The sequence below is a fragment of the Corvus cornix genome, chromosome 11 (assembly GCF_000738735.6).
Source record: "Corvus cornix cornix isolate S_Up_H32 chromosome 11, ASM73873v5, whole genome shotgun sequence".
In the NCBI taxonomy this organism is placed as follows: domain Eukaryota; kingdom Metazoa; phylum Chordata; class Aves; order Passeriformes; family Corvidae; genus Corvus; species Corvus cornix.
This window is the reverse complement of record NC_046341.1, coordinates 5,305,297-5,328,351: the sequence shown is the minus strand read 5'-3', so window position 1 is coordinate 5,328,351 and position 23,055 is coordinate 5,305,297. Positions and strand designations below refer to the sequence as shown.

The following is a 23,055-nucleotide window of genomic DNA, read 5'->3' as shown; positions in this document are numbered from 1 at the left end:
TATGGCCACTCTACCATTATGTGCTTTCAGTACAATTGAATTTTTCCTTGGGAGCTTTATGAAATGGTTTATGAATATGTAATACAAATTGTATTAACAAGGCAAATGTACATTTTATTCCTTTTGTGAGCATTTCCAGTCAATGACTAGTAAGAGAACAAGCATAGTAGCACATCTCCCTCAATTCCTATTCACCACGGCTACCCATGCAATATTATTTTTAAAAGGCTCATCACTTCAAAAAAACAAAGATGTTTAAAAATCTTGGTTGGTGCTGCAGTCACTCTCTGGAAAGGAATAAAACAAAGCTTTCTAACAGGACATCTCTCTTTGTGAGGACTTCTCTCTTTCTCTTCAGGTAAAAGGATATTTGGCAGATGCTATCTTGAAAAGCCATCCCCTTCTATCACCTCCATTTCAGGCAGTCTATTGCCTTGATTACCATCATGTGTTTGTTTTTCATTAACACCCAGCAACACCAGTCCTGTTGCATCACATGCCTATTTGCATATTAAAACAGAGGCAATCCTTGCCCTAGAGCTGTGATTGACCATACACATCTTGTGAGACAAACAGTGGATATGATCAAAGAACAAGAGGAAGAACAGGGTCAAAGAGAGTTACAACATATATGACATTTCCTGTGGGTTCACCAATTGCTAGAGGGACTGTATCATGAGGAGAAGGTATAGATGATGTTAAATGGCCACAGAAATTTTTAAGGGAGCTTCTGGAATGACACCCAACACATTCATATACTTGAAAAAGGAGCAGCAATGTGTTTCTTTACCTAAATTAGTTTGCTTCCATTTGATAGAAAGCAATTTGCACACATAGAAATGAGGGCAAGCCCTTGGGTTCTGAGAACATGTGAAGCTTCCATACAAAGGGAGGTAGAGGTTTCTTTTACACCACAATCTCAAAGGCCACTATAATGCCCTTGTCAAACCTCACAGGGGGATTTGCTAATGCACTTTACCTGCTCATACACTTTCTAAATCTTCAGATCTGTCTCGGATTTGAGAACATTTAAAACCCTGATAAAAACTCCTATTAAAAACCCCATCCTTCCACTCACCATCTTGGCCAGCCTACTTTCTAGAACAAAGCTGTGTCCGGGCACTGGCTGATGACTAATGATTTGCCATATGTTCTTACTTACAGAGCAGGGGATTAATTCCTCAACGACAGGATGGGAAGGCTAGAGTCTCCAGCAGGAAATAATGTGGTACTGACAGAAAAATAAAGGAAATGGGAAAAGTCTGAATACATTTCTGCTCGGCTGTACAGATTACAAGAAGGGACAGTGCAAAAAAAATTGCTGCTGGAATTCTCATTCTTTTGAAATCTGCCCATGGGCTCAGTAATGTCTGTACTATCTATAGTGGGAGAAAGCAATGCTAAAAAGGGTTGGTTTCCTCACAGCATTAGATATAACAGAAATGTAGCAAGGTGGATCATAGACTAAGGTTTGGCTGGCTTCTGCTTTCAGAACCCCTGACATATGCTTGGAAGAAAATCCCCTGGTGTCACTCTAGATCTCTGGAATTAGCCTGAATTTGCAGCAAAACCATCAAGAATAAAGAGCAATAAAAGTACAAGAAGGGACTCTCACATTTCATGTAACTCATGTGCTTGTTGAAGCACTTCTATTTTAGGAAAGAGCCCTGCTTCTAAAGAAGGGATCCTCTGATCTGCCTTGCATATGCAGAGAGGGGTTCAGTACTGAAACACTCAAGTAGTGCATCTTGTGTTTTTCTAGATTGGATTCGTGGAAGGACTCAGAATTAGCAGCGTGCATCACTGAGCCATACCCACTCCTTATTAAATTCCTCCAATGACAATTTTACTGGTGTTTTATATTAGTGTTAACAAAGGACCTGAATAAGATGTAAGAAATGCTATATTTTAAATAAAAGTCCAGGTAATGTGCCACTGGGGACCTCAGGATCAAATGAGCTTTTATATTTTTATGTAGAATGTAATCACTTTTTTCATTATTGTGGTTGCTACATTACTGTTATTAAAGAGTTTATTACCCTGTGGGGGATACTGCTCATTGGAATTACGTGCTTGCAGACCAGCAGAGCCAGTGTGGCTTCAACCCTTAAATCATGATACAGCCACAGGACAACAAAATGTCAGTACACTGGGATTGGTGTGACATGCTGGGTACCCAGTAGAATCCTGCTTGTACCAGGCAGTCAGAGACACATGCAGCTGGAACTGGAAAATCATTGTTATATGATCATCTGATTTGCAGGCCTTTAGTACATGCTGGGTTTCTAGCAGACTTCCAGGGAAACTGGCCAAAATAGAGCATGTAGGGAGAGGGCAAATTGGCCAAAAAAAAGGCAAGATATTACAGGAAATGGAAAATTACCTAACGGGCCACTTATCCCTATTCAAACTTTGGAAAACCTTAGAACTTCTCCCTAGACTGCAACATAGCTATCATTTATTACCAAGGTGACCTTTATCCCTCTCCTGACAGCACTGTGCTTTCATCAGAAGTATTTTTTGAGAGAAGTCAATTTATTAGAAGACCCACTGAAGCCCCACTTTACAAGGATTCCCACTGATTTCTATCAGCAAGCACCACAGTGAATGTGACAGACAAAAAGGGACATACTGGGACATACTGGCTCCTCACACACCAAATACCTCTTCTTCTACCTCAGCTCCAGCCTGCACTCATGAGGCTGTCATAGAGGAGGGTGGTTCAGTCCACCAGGTTTGAGTTTCTACACCTCTCATAGTCCCAGGATAATCATACAGTTAAATGTGTACATCCAAGAAAGAAAGCTTTATTACTGAAGTCTCCTCCCTGAGACTCCTGTGATGTTTAAGAATGGGTGGTGCTACTCCTTGGTGTTTTGCTTGTTTTCAAGGGGGCAGATATGTTAACACTGGAATGCAAAACATCTAAAGCCAAGTCTATTAAGTGTGTCCATATCATTACCTGTTGCTTCACTGAGACACGGAAGGAATCTCTTTGAGGAAGTTGGACAGGAATGTTTTGTCCAACCATCTTAAGGAATGCAAGTGATCCATACTGCCCAAAAAGGGGCATAACCTTAATATATATAACAGTATATAACCTTATAGAAGATGGCAGAATAAATAGGTCTCTCTCCTTCATCTCCTAACTAGAAAAATCACCTCACTTAATTTTCTATGACTAACTGTTAAATAAATACCTGTCCTGAGCACAGGAGGAAATGATTCCTCAGTTCCACATGCAGTGGCTCCTCTGTTTCCATGTCACGGTGGAGTCAGTGGTTTTGAGCATACAAAATCCATACATATCATAACAACACAGGAAAACTGACTATCCTGGGACATAGATACTCATTAGGGCATATCCGGGGTATTACCATTTATCAAATCCATCTTTCAAAAAGTTGATATTAGATTTTATGCCTAATTAGTGCATGTGCACAAAATGAACTCAGCCTTTTTGCAGCCCCACAAGTGGGAGCCACTCCCTGTCCTTGTACACCCATTCACACAACACACATCGTGTAGCTCATAAACCCTGTCACACACTAATGAGATCCAAATAATGCAGAATCTACAAAGTAGTAACATCTGTAGTTTGACTATTTAGCTTAAGTCAAAAGGATTAACAATCCCCATGGCTCTAGGAATACCTTAATCATGCACAGGGATCACAGAATTTTGATCATCTTGCACTGCCTGGCTGACCAAGTGATTTTAATTTTCTTCTGGGATAGATATTGGACCTTACAGCCCACTGGTCTGTTGCCTTATAAAATGAAAGAATTCCTCAGTCCCTGTATTATCTCTGTCCCCTCATTATGTCCTTTTCTGTGTGTAAGAGGCAGGAAAATAATGCTTTAATGTGAAAAATTTAGTATTAAAAAGAAAAAGCAGAAAGCTATCTCAGGACCCTCCTGGACAAAGCTTTGGTCTTCATTTTAATGACTGTTCCACAACCTTGTTCAACAAAATCCTATGAGTAGGAGATAACCTCACAAATCCAAGCATATCTGCAAATGAACTGTTGGAAATAGATTACAAAATGTATTCAACTAGCTTCCAATTAAAAAAAAAAAAAAAAAAGAAAGCCCAAAATTTTGGATGACCGGTTTGCAGTTTTTCCTCTTTTTCCTGGATATTTTAAAAGAATATTAGAAATCTGATAACGAAACAGCACTTTTTAAACCCCCACTATCATACTGCATTTCCAATACATATGTGCTCTGAAATTTAATAGATATTTTATTACCATTTTTTTAAGAAACAAGAAGAAATTATAAGATTCTTTCACTGACTTCTACAGGCTTCCATAGATCACCCAAGAGAGCACCACAGAAGAACAGCATTTCAACAATCCCTACTTTGAGTAATAGTTTGAACATAAAAGATTACTGTGCTGAAGGCAGCCAGTGGACATATTTCATACTATCACGGTAGCTTTCTTTCTTATCACTTTATTCCATGATATCATCTCCCTTGGAAAAATAAGACTGTATGATATTTCTGTCTCCTGGAGTTGAGAGGAGCGTAACGATTCTATCTGGTTTAATACATGATAGTGCTCTTACATCAGTTTTCTGTGAAAATGTAGAAAATCCAAGGGAAGGATTTCAAGGAAACAAGCCCACATGCAACGTTTGTCCTGTATGTGTTTGGTTTTCGCCTCTTCTGCACATTTTCCACCACTGCCAGAGAGTGCTGGCCTAACTCTTTCTACAAAAAGAATAATCGTAAATCTGCATGAAGTTCATGATGATTAGTTTCTCTTGGAGCCAGGCCAAAGAATAAGCCTTTCTCCAATACAGACTTCACATGCTGGCTCTGTCAAGAATTCATTTATTAATCCTTTCGATCAAGCCTGGATTAAGTCATCCAGGGGCCGTAATGACATGAAGTAACTCTGTGCCTTGAGGTACACCTCCTAGGCGAAAAAATCTCCAGAGCAGCAAGTTGAGGTTACCCTGAACATAGTCCATATTTATCTTTACTCAATCCTAGGACACGTGGTTATCCATGCACAGGCATCACTTGTGCCCTTGTGGGCACCCACAGGATGTGCTGAGTTTAAGACCAGGGCACACCACACCACTGTCCCCCAGGCTGCAGGAAGCTTTGAAAGGCACAACATGTTGGAAAGGATAATGTAACCAAAGAGGAGAGGATCAGGTCTAAGGAATCCAGTAGTGGACCTAAGAGTTTCTTTACTCCTACCCTTTTATTTTAAAAGTACTGCCATGAAAAGATCTTAGCAGCTACTCAATGTGTAAAAATCTACAGACGTATTTCCCCATGCATAACATAATTTTTATATCAAAGGCAATCATACTTTGATTCAGCTTCTACTTCCTATAAGCTGTATTAAAACTCTGTCACTCCATTTCCTAAATGTTCAGCTGAAAATTGGTTTCTTTGGCTTTTAGCCCCTACGAGTTTCACTGTTTAAATTCTTTGTCTTTCACTTTAAAATTCAGATTTAAAGGTTGATATTCTACTTCAGAAGCAAGATTAAGCTAAAAAACTAATTTCCACCTTCTTTTATCTATTTGGCTGTTTCATTTCAAGAGAATTAGCAAAATTTTCCTGTTGCGGAAGTCCCACCTGGTCTGACTTGCCTGCAAGGTTAGTGTCTCCTCTCAAATGCAGCTGAGTTCAAAGCCATCCCTCTCCCCCTTCCCACCACATCCCCCTCTCCAATCCAGGCAAGATTTGTTGCAAACATTTCACAGAGCTCTAACGTTGTGTGAACTGTTGCAGAATTATTGTTGTTCCAGGAGTGTCCTGGGGGATTTTCAGAGTTGCTGTGAGACAGTGATATCCCTTGTGGAGGACTAATAGACTGTCACTGTTTCCACTGGGAACAATGAAGGTCAGACATGCCAGCTAACCTGTGTTAACACGTAACTTCCTCGCTCTGCTCAGGAACAGCTCTGAAAATAACACCGTGCCGAGATACCCCTGCTGCCATCTCATCGACATCACATCGAATCAGCCCTAGTAATGCAGTCTTTTTGCTTCAGCCCAGTCCCTGGTGAATCCACTCAACAACCCCACAGGGTCTGCTGCTCTGGTCGCTCTGTCAGAAAGTGTCAAAGGATGGGAAGGGAGATGCAGGGCAGGAGGAAAGGTTGCCTGCTCAAAGTGACTGTCCCAGCAGCTCAGCCCTGAGCCCTTCTCTCATCCTGCAGCACAGCCCTACCACTGCCTGTTTGAGCACTTGCTTTTATAACCTTAGCAACTAACCCATGTTCATTCATTTTAACTCCTTGTTTGCCAAGTCCTCTAAAAACTGGCTTTTTGTTTTTCTTTTTTCCATCAAGCCACCCCTTCCTTTTGGTTTTTGGATTTGCTTTTTACCTTTCATTTGGAGTTCTTCCAGAAGAAACAGACTGTATGTTAACAACACAGCAAAGAATGGTGGATGAGTTTTGTACCCTCTGCATTTTGAAACCAGGATTCTGCTGAACAGTAGCAGATTCAGGGGACACTCACCTAGGAGTCACTGCCATCCTTCTTCAACTAATACTCTGAAAAAGATAAAGATTTGATTGACATGTATACTTGCAGGTGATAGCCAGTGTTTTATTTTAACACATCTGTAGGCATCTGTTGATCTTTTACTTACCAATGCAAAAACTGCAGGAGCAAGTGAAAGGCTGTGGGGGGAAAGGGGAGATTGAGAAGTTTTAACAGGAGAGACTGCAATTCATAAATATTATGACTACAAGGGAAAATGAACCACAGCTTGATCACACAACAAGAATAGCAATTAGGAACAATTGTTGAATTTAGTTTAGGTATGCAGCATACGTAGGTAAATACACTGAATGCTAATGGTTTTATAATAGTCTTATTAATTCACACACATAGTTAATGTTTAAGATAAACTCCCCATCTTTAGAGTAATTTATGCATTCCACTTTTATAGAATTCCAATTGAATGAATATGAACATAATCATTTTGCACAAATGTTCTCTAAGGAGTGTGCAGAGAGTCTGAGGCAATGCAGAGGCTCCCCACAGCTTTATTCATAATGGATCAGTCTATTCATTCCTTATTAATTTAATGGAGTACAACTGAGCAGTCTAGCAGCTTGAGCTTATGAGTGTTTCACAAATGGGGCTTTTTGCCTGTAATCGCTTAATCCTACTGGCTAGGCCTCATAAATTGAATAAAGGAGCGAACTAGGTTTTAATTAAGTCTAAGGAATGAGCTTGTCTGAAAGATACTTCAGCCTTTTAAGATCACAGTGCTGAAGTGTGTTTGTCCAGGAGCCTAGCAGGGGCAAGCATCCTGGGCTACTCAGGTTAGAGACCAGTTGCTTTGATGTAAGGTATTTGTTAATACCTTTTTTCCCTTTAATTAAAAATACGTTCTCCACTGTCAGTACCATCCAAAAGCACAAGTGAGAGAACTGCAGAAAACCTGACCAGTTCTGGCAAAGAAAGAGGTTTGGGATTCATTCCTTCTAAGTCTATAAAGCAGGTCACACTAAAAAAAAGCAGAGATTGACATCAACAAACGGGGAAGAAAACACTAGACCCTATTAGTTTTGAAACACTCTCTCTTGGGGCTCAGTGCCCCTGGTTAAATACAACTCAGGCAGATTCCATGAGGAAAGATGCTAAACTGGGAGCCAGGCCCTCATCCCTTTCAAGGGTCCTGTGCTTCTGAGGTAGCAAACTGACACCTGCCCACATGTCACCCCATGCCGTGATTTTTCTCCTTAGATATCCAAGTACCAGCTCAGGGGGACTGATTTGGGACTGACTTCTTACTAAGCCTTGGCAGGATACCTGAATTAAAAATTCTCTCCTCAGAGGCTCAATCCTGTAAATCTTTTCTAAGGAAAACAGAAAGATTTCATGCCTTAAAAATGTATCTGCAGTCACTTTCTTTTAAAATTCAGTGGCTGGAGAAACAATTCTGTTCTAGGTTTGCGAACCTGTCTCTCACCCAGGCTAGAAAATAAGGGCGTTCAGATTCCTCCCTCCCCACAGTGGTCTCCAGAGAACAAAAATTATCATCTTCTTTACTTGTTTTTCCCAAATTACCTGTTGAGGATATATCCTGGGCAGCAAAGAATTCAAGATCCATGGTGGTGTAAAAGCCCTTTTCAAGAATGCATTCCATTTTTCCATTTGGTACCCTGGTGGGCTGTCTGGAGTATCCACATCAGTTAAAGCAGAGATGCTGGGCACTGAGCTTGGTGCCCTCCTCCCTCCTGGGAACAAGGCGGGAATGCAAACTGCATTGTGCACTATCATAAAAAATGTTGGCTTGGTAAAACGTCTTCCAGGATGCAGGATTTTCTTTTTGTTCATGCTGATAAGGAACAACCTTCTGGGAAATCCAAAACCAGGGGGCTTTTTTGTCTGATTTTTTGGTTTGCAGTATATTGAAGGGGGAAGATGCACTGTTTCTACTATGATTTTACAGCTTACATTAGGATTTTACAGGTGTCCAAAAGTCCTTGGTAACCTGGCTGTGGTTTTCTGATTTTCATACACCAGTGCAACAGTACAGTGAAGTCCCAACAAAAATCAGGCACTTTTTGCTGTCTATACACACAAATAACCAGAGATAGGTCCTGACCCCAGATAATCTAAAGCATCCCACCTAAGGGCAGTATTTTAAAGAGATTTGGCTTTCATTTTTAATTTTACTTCCATCTTTGAAAATAAGAAATGGGAAAATGTGAGGCTGGTGAAAGGAAGGCTAATTTGCCTGGCTTCCTTCTTGTAGGTTTTACTGAATTATCCTGCTGCCCTTTAGCCATGTTTTGGTATTAACTTAGCTGTAGGCTTAAGTCATGCCAAAGGCAGGAAGAATATGAATTTTAATTAGACACCCATCTCTCACTGAATCCTCCTAGGCTCCTTTGAAAATCCAGACCCTAGAGCTGTCATGTATGTGTGCGTGCTTGTTTCTGGGCATGTTGTATATATTTGTGCATACACAAATCTACATAAATAAATAAAGTGACATGATCAGATTTTCAAAGGCATCCAGTCTTGAGAAGCACCCCCATAGCTCTCAACAAGAGTTGGTGCGTGCTGAGCTCGTGTGAAAAACCAGCCCAGATCTCCAACTCCAGGGAACGCTGAACTTTCCACAGCCAAGGCCTGAGACGAACACACACAATTTCTGATCACAATTAAGTTTTAATTGCTTTAATAGATTCTGATCTGGGGATGGGCAGAACAATGTAGCTTTCTAAATGGTTGGCTTTTCGGTTCAAACCCACTTCTGCTAAGCAGTGACAGCATCAGGCATCCTGCCAGCCTGAGTCCAGAGGGCTCCGAGGAACAGCTCACAGGCTGTGACAGGCTGGGGCAGTGGAGGCACTCAGGAAGCCTGCTGTACAATTCCTATTATGTTAAAATGGGGTGAAAAAGAAATAAAGTTAAACAAACACCAGAAGTGCATATTAAAATGTAAATGCAAGCTGTATTTATTTAAAGGGCGGCTATGATTGCTTAATTACAGATCTTTAAAAAAAAAATATCCCTGGCGATTTTTTCATCTAAACAGCTTGTTTTCTGTGCAGGGCTAGAAAGGCAGGCAAGGTTTATGTTGGTGATGACAGAGCTATTGTAATCAGCAGTTTCAAAGCTGGTACCTATTTTCAGTTTTGATTAAATTGCCTGAACTACTAAAAAAGGCCATTTTTAGTTATTCACACAAGTAACAAGCAAGAGGACTCTAGTATGAGTGTAAAGGAGTGAAGGCTCCTAGGAGTGCTTCTGAGAGCATTTCTCATGGCAGTCAGCCTCACTGGAGACAGTCTCCCCATGGTCACAAAGGGCAGACTTACTTTGAAAAGAAAACAGAAACACAGAGTTGCAAAACCACAACTTCTGACAAAGGCAGAGACTGAAGTGATATCCCACTGCCTTAAAAAAAAAAAAAAAAAAAAGGCTGGACTCAACTAGAAAGAATTCAGTAAGTGGCAAAGAAGAATCCATGGATTATGGATGAAAGCAGTGCACCCAAGAAGTTAAACTGGAGCCTGACAGGCCTGGATGACTCACTAGCATGCCAAAATGGCCATTGGAACTTGTCTTTTGACTAACAAATCCCTCACTCCCACAAAAATTTTCTCTGTAGCTGACACCACCAATCCCTTGCCTACAACCAGCATCTTTCCCTTGCTTCCCACATTAAGGAGAGCCTTGGATCACCACCACCATAACTCAGCAACTGCAGAAACCACAGTATGGAGAAGCTGGAACATTCTAGAGTGTGGGAAACTTTGTTTTGAAGAGGTCACTTGTATGCACGTCAAAATGATCCTTCTCTATCCTTATTTTCAGTGTGAGCAGTTTATGGAGCAACATTTTGAAAGCACTTTTTTTAAGTGGAAGGTGTCTCGTTGGAACAAACGGTCCCTTCCAACCCAAACAATTCCAGGATTCCAGGATTCCATGAAACAAGCAGAAAAACTGCAGTTAGTATCAGCTGTCTCCTGAATAAATGCATAGAGCTCTCTAAAACAAAAGCTGCTTAATCAAAGTACTAGTGATCTACTTTTTAAAATTGGTAATTCTCCCACATTTTAAACCAATGGCACTTAAAGGGGATAACATATAATAGAGTGCAGTGTTTTCCAAACTACTGCAATTTTTCAGGTGTCACGAACACAAATCTATTGACTGATTTATACTAATTACTTAAAAAAGATGCTCCAGGGCAAATCACACACCCTCAGTCAATTTACAACAGAGGCCATTCTGTAAGTGACAAGCTGTGCACCTACTTTTGAAGAGCTGTCAGACTGAAAAGAAAATAAATACTGAACTCAGAGAAAATATATAGAATATGTGGTTAAGCAAACACAGAATCCTCATCATATTGTTAATTGTTAATGTTAACGCGTATTTCCTTTTTCATCATCCTGCAAAGGCAAATGTCACCACAGGTATAAATATTAAATTTACATAATGATTAAAGTGCTAATTCTTATATTTCCTTGAAAAATACTTTTACAGTTTCTGTGAACACATAGCACTGATGACAAGACAGATACCAGGGCAGGGAACCTCACAGGAGCACCACACAGTTAAGGGAAGCAAAAAGGGTCCTCCTGATGCCATGAAGGTTTTTTTGCCTTTTCTTTTATACCCCTTTTATACCTTTTTTACAACTTCTGTATTTTTTGTGCTTTTTGCCTACATTCTTGGACTTGTTTGTCAAGCTGAGAGGCTAAACATTTTAGAAGCTTCGTAGCCAGGGATCAGTGTGCCCCAGACCCCAAGGTCCTCTCCAGAACACATTCTGTAAACTAAGATAGAACCATCAGGGGAAGGTTCCTTGGGGAGGGGGGCTCACTTGAGCCTCTCATTGGGGAATCTTTGATAGATCTGCTAATTAGTAACACCTCTAATGATATACCCGATCTTTTGGATTGGTGATTTGTGATGTGCATTTCAGTGCATTTGAGCAGGACATGTGCACCTAAGGATCCTTAAAATAAATACCAAGGTAAAGTCCCATTTCCCCTTCTAACCATGTTTAACTCTTGATTTTAAGACCAGGAAAAGGCATCACTCCCCTCCCATTTTGTGATTCATGGGGGATGTTCTGTAACACACGCAAACAAATCTGATCCCTAACAAATCTCTACTGCTCACTGACATGATGTGCAGCAAGCTGGGATCACTCATTTGGAAAAGAGATGGAACAATTAACAGCCCACAGTGACAGGGTCAGGATAGAGTCCAGATGTTTTTAAATGCATTTGAATAAAATTTCTTTTTCCAGGGGGAAAAAAACCAAAAACAGGTAACCATTCATACCTCTGTCACGTGCCTGTTGGAATCATCAGGACAATATGGCCCTGTGTTTCTGGGAAGAGGCTGGAGCCCAGTTCAGCCACCAGGCTGGTTGTCAGCAGTGCTGGGCCAGTCTGTGTGCAGGCTCCCACCAAGGTTCCTGACTCTGTCTGCAATTACACATTAGCAAATGGCATAACCAGGTGGGACATGAGGGTTGACAGGCCAACAGTCTTTTTCACATTCCCACAATATGATAGAATGTAAATATAATCAAAGCACAGTTTGCATTAGCACCAGTGGTGAAAAATAGGATGCCAGCATTGTCTAGCACAACAGCTGTTCGGCATCTGAATGAAATACTGTATCCAGTATTCACCCATCTCGTAACATGATTTTTGTAAGTCTCAGAGGTCACCTAAATACATTTATTGACTTCATTATTTTTATATAGGGAGAAAAAATTGATGGTGCTACAGAGCTGAGCAAATAACTCACAATAAAATCTTTATTCAATATATTTCATCTTTTTTTACTGTTCCTGCAACACAATGAAATTCTTACATTTAACCATTATCTAAAAACACTATCCAAGAATTTCTGCAGTAAATTTTTTTATGCTACAAGATGTTCTTGGAAAGTTCAGAGTGAATGTTTACCATTACAACTGTGTGTATTATTTAGATAAACCATGCAGCAGTCTTTCTGACTTTCTCCATCTGACTTACACAATTCATAGTACAATGTGACTTGTGAATTTACTGGTATCTGTACATGACAAATCCATGAACAGTTGGTTAGAGTGGCTCAGATTCTGGGACTTGTCAATAATTAATTTCAAGGGGAGTAAAATTAAAAGCAATTTGAAAGGATCACATCCCAAGTTTCCTATCCAGAGGAAACAGAGACCAGAAAATGTGACAGCAATGCACAAATCAGAGGTTGATTAGTTGTACATATTCTAAAATAAAACTCCCTGTGGCATTTTATATGAGAGCCTGGATATATTTGGTGGCCTTTTTTTATTTAAAAAAAAATATATTCCATTTCACTGAGCAAACCATTTCACTCATATCCTGAGTGGGAGACAGCCAAATCTCCTCAGATGCTATCAGTTACCCCTGGCCCCTTGGCAAAAATCTGGTGACACCTTAGCTGATGAATGTATGAAAGGAGAGAATATAAGTAATATTCCTGAAACCAATACTTTTTGCATGAGAAGTGCAGCCCGTGACACACTCAGGTAAGGTACATCATTAGGATTGTTCAGCACACAGTATCAATTCCTGCTGCTAGAAATGGGTACCAATTTCACAACATGCAGCCCTGAAAAGCTGGTTTGCTTCAGCGAGCTCCTCTTTGGATCTTATTTTGAAGCAGACTAAGGAACTGAGACAACCTCAAGTACAGTTATGTACCTCTTCATAATGCTCATAGGGATGAAACTCTTCAAACTGAATGAGGTCTGAAATTTGCCTGAGAATGCTTTACCCATTCTTATTGAAACAAATGAACCAACGATTGAAGCACAGAGCTGATTATGACTACAGAAATAACTCAAAGCAAGACCCCCACTGGCTCACACAAAGGGATGGTTCATTGGCTGTGCAGGGTGTAAGGAGGAACAGCACAGATGCCAACTGCACTGGGGACAGAAGGATGCTGAGCTGTGTGTGTCTGGACAAGTTTTATCCTTTAACTGTGCACAGGGGATTCTTCAGATGTCTGCTCAAAAGAATTTCAGTCACAAGCTCTGCACAGAAATGCCTCTTCTATGATGGGGAGAAAAGATGCAACAATTTCTAAGGCCCTAAATAAAAAGCCAAGCCTTATCCAAATGTCCTCTGGATTTTCATGCATTTCTGACCACATTAAATTTGCATAATGAGTCCAGGAGATCTAAGTGAAGTACTACTCGATTTTTGTAGTTGCCAAAATACACCACAGAAACCAGACTATGACAGGATATTATGGTATGAGAATACTACAAGTAGGTACCACATTCTCATGATGGGCTCCTCTGTACCCAACCGTGAGCAACTCTATGAACTACAGTTAAGTTCCAAACCTTTTCCTCATTAATATAAAAGTACAGGTCTAGCTCTATTTCGATCTCATAGAGACCCTCCCCCCCGCCATGGCACTTTTATGGTTTTGGTAAAAGAAGATGGAGTTCAAAAACTGCTGACAGAGATAACAATGGTTTCATGTAGTCTGCAGACAGTGGCAGGGAAGGGTAGAGAAAAGCTCTGGCACCCATGACATCCATGTTCCACAACGTTTCTATCACTGATACAGAAGTACTATGACACTGTCAATCTTACTTTCTTTACAATCCTTTACACCCCTTACTACTACAAGTGATTTCCCAGATGATTGCTTGGCAGAGGTTCAACGGAGGTGCCCACACACCCACAGTCCTGTTTCAGCGGATACTCTTTCCACAAAAGAACAAAATGGATTTGTCCCTCTAATGAACTCCTCCTGATCTGACACATGGGACACGAACGGCAGGGTATCAGTTTAATTTCTAGCAGCCACATGTCTCTCAGTTTGCCCAGTCAGTGGAACTCTTCCCTTTGTGGGCAACCTCAAAAGAATGAAACAAATCAGGGAAGTGACTGAAGTGAAGCACATGGAATATTTTCCTTTCTATCTGGAGAGTCTTTCAGGGAGACTTCAGGGTGACAAAAAATAAAAACAAGGGTAAAATCCCTACTTCCATGAAATCAGTGGGATTTTTGCCATTGACTCCAGAGGAACAAAAATTTCTTTGTGCAATACTTTCAAAAAGGCTGCATCCAGTCATGTTCAGTACCATTACCCAGTGTATCAGCCCTGGCTGCTACTGATTTGCACCAGGCAGGAATCTCATCCCTGTACTGCCGAGATTCACCCTCTCTCAGTCCTCATTGTTACTCACCAGCCTGAGCCTGTGCTGCAGATAAATAGTGGGCTTTAATCCCCAGGACTCTCAATCCAATGCCTTTCACCACTGCCAGATTCCCATTTTGTTTTGTTTCTTTAATACGAGCTTACAGAAGAAGGAAACTGATAAACTTCCTCCTGCTTAGATTGCAGGAGCACAGGATAATATAACAAGTTAAATGAAACATTAGGAGAAATAGAAAGCACTTTAGAAAACATGCTCTGCCTCTTTAACATTTCAAATTTTTCTTTTAACGTAAAATTACAGCATAATATAAGAAAGGAATCCAGCAAGATACTTTATCACAATACTTGGGCAACTTTAACTCATCTCAAGTGTTATTATAAGAAATAGAATTTACTGGTATGGACTTATATTCAATAGCACTCCTTCCCTTTTTAATGAAATGTCATTATTCCAATACAAATCCTTTCATTCTGCAACCCGCTCCCCCCTTCATCTCACTATATTTCATTTCCTGCAGTTATGTGATATTATTGCCTTTTTTTTCCACAGCTATTGATTTAGGTGTATATGGTTATTACAATGCAAAATAAAACAGTTCCCCCATCCATTCTACCTTGTACCATTGAACATTAACTTAATTTGTTTCAAATCTGCATTTGATTTGGCAAGGAAACCATTTATCTTTATGAAGAAAGCCCTCATAAAGTAGGGACTTCAGGAGATCACTGCTTTAAAAATTTAATAGCCTTGTGTCTTATACACTAGAAAAATGAATTAAACCTTCAAATATTATATGTCTCAATGTAACCTTTTTGCGTTTCATACTATGTTTAATTCATTATATCCCAGGAAAAAAATTAGATAAAACCTCACTAGATTTAGGGTGGTAGTTGGTTCTCAGTTTTGTTTTGACTTGGGCTGGGTATTCCACATTCTAGGATTAAAAGTCTTTCAATACAGTATTAGCAGTTGGATGTAGCTGATGTTCTTGGGATGGAGCTGGTTGTTGGGTATCTAATTTTCTTGGTTTGGTTCTCAGCACTGATAAGAATCATTAAGTCCTGAAGCCACCAGCAATATCTTTAAGGATGATTTTTGTGGCATGAGCAAAGGACAAGCTGTCGGAGTTTAACGCAGTCACGAATCAAAATATTTTATGTATTATCATTATAAATGGAATATTGGAACAGCAATGTAGCATAGGGTGACTTTTGTATGACTGGTGAATAAGTAAGGTAGGAAGCAGAAATATCTATGACTGCAATGGAAAAGTTCTGGTTTACAGAAACAGTCACTGTATGATGAGGCTGATGAAAAACACCAACAACAAAGAGAAAAAATCAGTTTAGCTGAGTTAAAACTGAGAACTGCTTTAGGTATTCAAGACGCATATTTCTTGGAAAAAACAAATATTTCACATTTTACATTAATATAGTCATTCTGGACATCTTTTAAATGGTGGTTTTCCTTCCTTCAGTTTGTTTTTCTGCTCTCACCAACAAGAGCTGTGTGACTTTCATGGATTCATTAACAATTCATTTTTCACCATCACTGAACACACCAAAATCAGCTGCAGTCAGAAACCTAAATACCGTTCAGGGCCTGGAATCATTGGCCAATGTCTGCAGTGCCAGAGGGAAGATAAAGGTCCCTTTAACAGACAGATCTGCTGACCACACTGAGACCCCTGAGGCAAAACTCCAGAACTGGAGGCACTAAACCTCTGAAGCCCAGCATTCAGATTTGACCATACCCTGGCACAGCTCCTCCCACACTCCATTTCTGTGTGCATTTGGAATTCACCCAGGATCATGAATCCTGGACCCAGGAGTCTACAGAGCAACAATCCTGCTACTCCCTGTTCTCTCCCAGATGTTCTGCTCACTCATGCACCTCTTCTGTGACTTCTTTTGTCAGAACAAGCTTAAACAACAACAACAACAATTTAAAAAAAAATTAAAAAAAACAAAATCCAGTTTCTGAGGTTGATTCCTGGGAAGGTCAGCTTCCCAAATACAGGTGACTGGAAGAGCAGACGTGAGGCAGACTGTGAAGGTAGACAGCTCATATGGCTTGGTCTGGCTGGATCTGGCAGGAAGTTTAAGCCTAAATTAGCAAACCAGAAACACATCATCAGGCTCAAGTCAAGACCTAGCAGTCAATAAAACTGTGAGTGAAGATTAGATCACTTACTCAGATGAAGAGCTATAAAGGTAAAAATACCCAACTCTAGGCAGGTTGACCTTTGTAAACTGGGATGAAAGGCACAAACAGTATGGCACACAAAGTATAAATATTGTATTGTCTCGCTGCAGAAGTATTACCAATTAATTGGTTTTAAGTTAGAACTCTCAGCACTGAAAAAAATCACAACCAAAAGATACCTAAAATAAGGAGTTTTAAGCAGAGAGGCATCATGAAAGAATGAAAACTTATGCAGAAGAAAAAGCATCTCAGAGTACCCCTGAAAGAGGACAACCAAGTGAAAAGAAGGGGGCAATAAAACAGCCAGAAGTTGTGTAAGTAGGGAAAGCAGGAAGCTCATAATGTTCAAATCAAAAATAAATTCCCCATCACAACAACTTACATCAGCCTGCAACGCTGTATTACGGAGCTATATTCTTTGGTATACCTAAGTTTTATTGATTTTATAACTATAAAGAAAACAGGAGACACTAGAAATACATTGCACATGTCTCATTACAAATCTTCCTGTCTGTATCTTAGAACATTCTTAAGCTGCGTTTAGCAAGCAACCTGGAGAGCACTGATATACTGTGTACACATATTAGAGACATGACTGTATTTGCCTATTTCTTCCCAGTAGGTAACAACAGGCTGTTTTCATTGGAAAATCTCCAGAAATGAAATCAGAGCACAGCATTGTGATTACTCAGCTCATACAATGAATTCCCAGTTTCAGTAAGAATAAGTAACATTCTAATTTAGAGTTGATATTTGACACTGTATATGAGGGGAGGGGTCTACTTTCCATTTTCTCCTTAGACAGCAGCAGTAAACTGCAAAACTCCCTGCTAAAATGTATGATCTTTGGAGAATGCTAATTGACCTACTAAAGTTGGCTTATTTTATTTGGTGAAATTTGCTTATCACAGGCCTCTAGGTGCTCTACATAAACAATATAAATGAAAATAATGAATAGACCAAATACCTAAGTGACAATGGGGACCACATCAATAGCTGTCTGCCCAACAGAATTCGGCTCAAAAGAAACTGTATTATAGCATCTGATCATTTCAGAAGAGAGAACTTTCCCCCCTTCTGAGGTTTGTTTTATTTCCAAGCACAGGGGGATTTGTTAGTTTGAGGCAGATCAGGTGTATCCGCCCCTTGCAGACTGCAGAGCACAGCAGTTCTGTGGATATGAGTACGTGCAGAAGGGATGCCATCCTGTGGGTGTGCAAAGCGGATATTCAGGGAGGGCAGCCGATCCTGAGGAGAACAGAACACGCTCCCACACTGCCAGGGTTGACTTCTCCAGTGCAGTGGCTGGTCTGAGACAGCAAACAGAGCAAAGCTGGTTCAGCTCACAGCGAATCTGGTGGTTGCCTACAGGCCTGAGGACAGGCACAACAGCAGCAGAGGTTATCTCTGATTTTATGCACTTTCCAGAGTAGAGAATTTCTCTCGAGATAACCTAAATTATTTTGTTGTTGCTGTTACTATTTCTGTGCATGGAGTCTGGGGAGATTTCTAAACAGGATGAAATGAGCACATCATCTTCATCATCTTCTCATGGAAAGGCTCATCCAGCAGCATTGTTCTTCTCATGAAAAGGCTCATCCAGCAGCAATGTTCTCTCTAGGTCAATCAAGTCAGAAAACAAACCACATATGTAGGAACATGGGAAGGATCTGAGAGCAAACCAGTCACCCAGTGTGAGTCACCATAATGCTTGAGGGATATAAACCGTGAAACTGCAAATTTAATACTAAAATAACCAGACTAGACTTATGCTAGGTAGCTAACAAAACGAAGTTCAGCATTGCTTCATTAACCAGAGGCTCAGGGAGCTTCACTGCTCGCTCTGACCTTGCCAGGTCCAAGCTGCTGGTGAGCTGGAGACTCAGGTGGCTCTACAGCCCCCTTGTCCCACAAGAACAGCTCTGAAATACCAACTGCCCTCCCTGATGTGAGGGACAGAGGGACGGCCGCCCTTCACTTTGGAAAGCAGAATCCCAGGCAGGAGCAAGCACTGCCTGCCAGCCACGAGTGTCCCACTGACAGCACCCCAGTCAGGATATCAGACTGTTGGCTGTGACGTCTCTGTCACTTCATTCACAATTCCCAGAACTGTGCAATGCAGCTGTCTTAAAACCTAAGTGTTTCTGCTGATTTCCAGGCCAGTGAAAGCAAAACAAACAATAATACCTGTTCTTTGTAGATTTCATACCCCTTCAGAGCAGGTACATGGAGTTAGAGACATTCCTCTTCTTCATGGATTTAAAAGTTTGGATGGGAAGAAGCCTCATTCAATCTCCTGCTAATACAATATGAAACGCTCTTCACAGCTGTAATTTCCTGTAGCATCTAAAATGTTTCCTGTTAATATTTTCCATGTTGTTGCTGGTTTTATGAAAAAAAATCCCTAAATATTAACATTTTCAGATGGCAGAATGGAAAAAGCTAATATAATTCTTAGAGACACAGCATACAAATCCAGAAATAGATCTAAAGGCAGATTTCTAAGCACTCCCTAAATTCTGGCACAGAGAACAGACCAAAACTCCAGTCCAACCTTCTGCTTTTCCTCACTCAGTACTCAGATGTTGTAATTTGACCTCGATTCTAGCCAGAAGACAAACCTAATTTCTGTAGCGTAAGACAGATCATGAACCTTTATTTTATCATTGTGTCCATATTAATTCTTCCATTCTCCCATTTCCACGGCAAATAATAATCCTACCTTCTTTATAATGCTTGGAGGAGAAAGCTTAGGCTCTTTTTCTGGGAGGTAAATTATAAATACTAACTATAGTTACTCTGTGCTCTTACTGTTGAGAGATTTTAGCTCAATGGGAAGTTTGAGACAGGGAACAATAAACACAATAAAGCTAAAATGTAGCCAAAAACTAAACTAAACTAAAAAAACCCCTTGGGTTTTAGTCCTGTAGTGGCTCTCAGCTACCCTCAAAAATTCCATTTTAAAAGATTTAATGACTGCTCATTTTGTGAGCACCTAAAGGATGAGGGATGTCTACAAAGAGGACCAGGACTGTGCCCAGCATTCCTGGGAATTTTATTGCCCCAAGAAAAGTAGAACATGCCTGACTCTTGCAGACAGCAACAGACCCAGTGAGTAACTTCCATTATTATTTTGCTGTTTCTTTGTCCATGATGCCTGGAGGGCTGAGCCAGCTTGTAGGAGCATTAGTTTGGCTCCCCTGGTTGCCCAGCCCAATTACTCAGCAAAAACCAGTGGGCTGATGGCTCATCTGGTAATGGGAACTCAGGGACTGCCAGCCCTGTCAGTGAAGCTGGGTCATTTATACCCATATATGTGTCTGTCTGTCTGTCTGCGTGTGTCACCACCTGGCACAGGGTTACAGGATTTATGCAGTGGCTTTTCTCTAGCTAAGCAAGAAAAATACCAAATTGGACATATTTGCAGGCCTGTGCACTTAGTTCCCGAGTTGAGTGTGCAGATTACCATTTGTTCATGTATTTACCAACTCTTGACCAAATTTTCAGTAATGATCTCTACAGCTGTGGACATAACTTGAGTAGTCATAGACTATGGATATTGGCAATCAAATGTGAGTGCCCACAAATCTGGGAAAGATCTAACACTGGATCTGGGAGTGTACTTGTTCTGGCTAGGCACTGACTTATTCCAGTGGAGAAAACAGTGAATTTGCTGAGATTCTTGGTAAACACAGTACCAGAAGGCAAGCAGACTAGACAGAAGATACAAATGTACCTCTAGTTTCAGAAAAGCTTGCAAATTGCCCTAGTTTGTGGCTTATATGGACAGTGAAAAATTCTCACTCTTCCCAGACAGCATTTGGGACACTGCTCAGTTTAACGTTCTATGCAGCTTCTGAAGAACTTTGTAACATTTATCATTTCCAACAAGAAACTTTTCTGCACTGCGAAAATGCATGTGATTTCAGCTTTGTCATAAATCAGTCTGTAAAATTTCTAGCCAGCTTTTTGTTAAAAAGTGAAAAGAACTCACCAGTGTGGTCATCTCGTGCCAGGAATGTGGGGCTGGCAAAGCCCTGTTCCAACAGGAACAAGTCGTGATCCTCTGGGTCACTCTGAATTGCACTGTCCTGTACACAGAGGTCGATTAAATCAGTTAGATGGAATGTGGGATACAAGTGAGCCTGAGAGTCCTTCCAGATACCAGGGACTCCTTATTTGCCCACCTTTTTTCTGTGGACAGCTGCAGGCGTTTCTGCCAGGCTGACACAGAGTGGAGCACGGGGCCCACGGATATTTGTAGATTAGTCCTGTCGAGTGCCACTACTGGGTTTTTCAAACTTGTGATCACACACCCATACCTTGCCAATTGTATCTCTTCATATTTGGATTATTTAGATGCAAATCCAGTGCAGATAGCAAACTCCCCCTCTCTCAGAACTCAATCGATTTTAAAAGCATGCGAGCGAAAGCCTGAGTGCTCAGAGTCTTTGCAAGTGTCCATGACATGAAAGACTTTAAGTGACTATAAGCTATTTTCCTTGCTGTCAAGCTGCCAGACAATTTTCTTGCCATTAGCACATGCCTATACAGGCCAAACTAATGCTTGCCTTTTTGGACATATGTGAGGAAATAAATGTAATTACAAGCAAGATGTAATCACAATTGCTTTACTATTAAAGCTGCTGTATGCTCTCATGGTTTAGTTAACAATACATGTAAAAAGTGGAATTGCTTGATGTTCTCAGAAAAGGGGAAAAAAGATAAATATGGCCTCTTTCATTTATATCTGTGAAAACACAACATTTAAATGCAGAATTTGACTTTCCAAATATCACACCAAAAACCTTTTAACAAAAACAGCAGGGAGAGAAAGCTCTTTAAACCATGATATTCCATGAAGGATTATGAAAATAGAGGTCATTGCAAGAAAGAGAATTGCAAATACAACTTGAAAAGCTTCTCACATTTGTAAATACATCGAGGAGAATTTATTCTTCTCTGGTTTTGCTACCAAAGGATATTTACAGGTTCCCAGGGAAAAAGGAAGAAAAAAAAATGACATCAAATTTGATATACTCTGTGTGGTGCAACATGCTGATGTGTAGTAGTAACACTCAACTGAGCTTCAAAGGAAATGAGTTTTCTAGGCTGGAGTTACACATTACAGGCCTGATCCTGACAACACACTGAGCATTTCCTGAGAGCTTTCGTGCGCCCTCAGCTCTCACTGAATTCAGAGACAGCTTTTGATTTCTTTTGGTGCTGGATTATGATCAGAAATAATGAGACAAAAATGTAGAGTGCTTCAAAGTAAGAGCTGAAGCTCATCTTCTTACTGAGTCCATCACACTGAGGCTCCTGCCCTTCATTAGGGCTCTGGAGTGATGAAATAGTAACAATTAGGATCGTAATAACCAAGTGAATCTTGGTTTGTCTGTTCAGACAGCCCCAGACTCACACAATGACATCTCTTACATACGCAGCATGAGAACAAAAGGCATTTGGGACACATGCATAGGTGCTTTGGCACACTGCTGACACACAAGTGGCTGAACACATTCCCAAGCCTTTGACAGACAGCTCTGATTAGCAGGTTTCAGTACCCTGGATCAGTGAGGTCTGTTTTTCAGCAAACCCCAAGTACCAACAGTCTTAAAATTACACCTCTTTAACACACAGGCTATCCTATTTCCAAGCAACTAAGCCCACTGCCATGTGTGGAGGACGTGCAGGCAGCCCCTTCAGATGCGAGCCATGGGAGGTGCTAATTTGTGACAGACACAGCCAGCAGGTCGTGTTCTCCATCCACTGCTGATGAATGATTCCCAAAAACTGCAGAAGTTCAGTTCAGGTGTTATGTGCACTCTCAGATGACCAAGGCATAAAACTCCTGACTTGAACCAGGTTATCTGAAATTTCAGATATTTCTAAACTTGAGCCATGAAAATAAACTGGAATGGAGTGATGTGTACCAGAACCAGCCTGCCCTACCCAAACCTTCTGTGGCTGCAAATACTGGAGAAGGTCTCTCTGAAGTGTGTGTCACAGTACAGATGACAGTTATCCCCACTAAAACCAGATCAAACCCTGCTCATCTCTGCAAAAGGCCACATCCAGGTCTGTCTTTGCTGCTCCAGCCTCACAGTTTTGCTTGAACTTGGCAGACACCTTACAGCTGCAAGGTGAAACTGAGGACTGAAATCAAGAGCAAAGCT

General features: G+C 40.7%; 1 long non-coding RNA gene across 5 annotated transcripts in view; it reads right to left on the bottom strand.

Annotated features, from left to right (window-relative positions):
• Window positions 1-14,778: 14,778 nt before the first annotated feature.
• The window catches only part of LOC109145165, a 55,309-nt gene continuing 47,032 nt past the window's right edge, over window positions 14,779-23,055 (bottom strand). For 3 of the 5 annotated variants that reach the window (XR_005602916.1, XR_002046430.3, XR_002046433.3), the window contains 3 exons: window positions 20,871-20,967; window positions 19,064-19,172; window positions 14,779-18,493 (listed from right to left, as the gene is read on the bottom strand). This is a non-coding gene — a long non-coding RNA (uncharacterized LOC109145165). Of the gene's footprint in view, window positions 18,494-19,063; window positions 19,176-20,870; window positions 20,968-23,055 lie in introns of all 5 variants that reach the window. The other 2 variants (XR_002046434.3, XR_002046431.3) reach the window with 2 other exon arrangements.